The sequence below is a fragment of the Pavona decussata genome, unplaced genomic scaffold, assembly GCF_977016875.1.
Source record: "Pavona decussata unplaced genomic scaffold, jaPavDecu1.1 SCAFFOLD_202, whole genome shotgun sequence".
Taxonomy (NCBI): domain Eukaryota; kingdom Metazoa; phylum Cnidaria; class Anthozoa; order Scleractinia; family Agariciidae; genus Pavona; species Pavona decussata.
In genome coordinates, this window is record NW_028145610.1 from 674026 (window position 1) to 675926 (window position 1901).

The following is a 1901-nucleotide window of genomic DNA, read 5'->3' on the forward strand; positions in this document are numbered from 1 at the left end:
CCTAAATATTTTTGTAGAATATTTCAGTAAAAAAGCAATGTTGTATAAAATTCAGAGTGGTAAATAAACAGCTCTAGTCAGTGCCAAAATTGTGCATCGACAGTGGGGACAGTAAGAGATATGGTTTGGCTCTCCCATGGTTTACATAAGCTGAAAAGATCGCATGGTGAAGAAATTCCGTGAATCAAGACACAAAAATAAACAGACAATAAGCTTTCTTAATTGAAAACTTTATTCAGAAGACCTGTGTTCAAGCCTGAAGAGCAAATTCGTTCAATTTTCTCCTTGAGTGAAGCTACGTGAAGGCGACCGATCCAAGCGAACTGCGAGTCACTAAAGCACGTTTTTCGAAAGTTTTGCTAAAGCTATTTGAAATATGACAAATCGATCAATTTAACATAAAGCACGGTACAATTCACATTCAAACCTGTAGTATTTTGTCAAGTGGATTCCCAGGAGCACACAAAATTTCCGAGAACGTCTACAGCTCATGTGATGATTTGCAGATCTTGTTTGCGATCGCACATGTTTCGCCTTGACACAATCTCGAACTGGAATTTTTTCGCTCTGAACTCACTGATTTCCTCTTTTTAAGCTGCTGAGTGTTCCTTTGAAGTTGTTCTTTTGATTTACAGTATTGAAAACCTGTGTTTTCCTTCCAAGAACCACAAACTGCCACCATGAAAATTCACGCATGAAAAACGCGGCAGCCATTCTGATTGAAATACAAGGATCTTTCGTCCGAATAAAGCCGACTGAGATCTTGTCAACCTGTCCTGGTGAACTCGACCCAACTTCAGGTAAACTCTGCAATTCCGAAAGCTTCCTATTTATGGACTTACGTACAACACGGTAGCATAGTGGCTACGCCTTCCCAGAAGGCAGTAGCCACAAAAACGTGTTTATGTCTATTTTTATTATTTAAATAAAATATGAAAAAGGAAACGAGGAAAGATTGCAAGTACCTTTGCAGTAGGAATGTAATCAGATTCGTTTGAAACGGCGTCCGCGGGCCGCTAATTAATGCCTTTTTTCCCTATCCTATCAAATGAAAAGCTCACTCCAATGTTGGATGGGATAGTGGACATGAATATTTCGAGTATTATATTCATTTGCTTCTTGAGAGGCTCTAAACAAAGGAAGAAGACAAACCCAAGGTCAAAATTAGGTTTTTTCCGAGAATCGAGTCGCTGCCTCATTAAATTCCTTTGAGGGAACATAGCACTCTTCGCCAGCCCTGGTTTTCTTTCTAAACCAGAAGATTCGCTCTTCAGGATGAGCATTTGTCCCCAGGTATAGCTTGCAATCAGCTCTACGGAGTATAAACAAGACATCTCGCCGTTCTTGCGATAAACGTTTTATGTTCGTCCGCTTTCTTCAATGCTTGCACGACTTCAATCAGCTCCGTACAAAAGACTACGTGATAGGGATTTCGCAACGGGTACAATATAAAACTTTACCAGTGAAGCTCACAACGGTCGTGACTCAAGGGCGCATAACATGTGGCACAAAGCTGCTGGCCGCAGACCGAAGACTCCGAGGAAATCCGTGGATTCCTGAGCGGCAAACTGATTAAGAACCCCGCTCAGTTCTCTTTACTCGTGATTGGCTATACTCTGACATAATTTAGTTTAATTTACAGCTGATAGTTACCTGATTCGCGGAGCCTAATTCTCGTCGACGCGCATGGTTAAAAAGAAAAAACAATAGAACGCATTAGCAGGGCAGTCTCCCTTTCAAATTGCAATGGAATGTTTATGAAATCTGCACAATCTACCTTTTTCAATTAATAAGATATTAACAGCATCTGCGCAGTCTCTCTTTATTTACACAATCTAGACAGTCTCTCTTTTTTAATTTACAAGATATTTACAAGATATTTTCAGGTTCTAAGCAGCCTC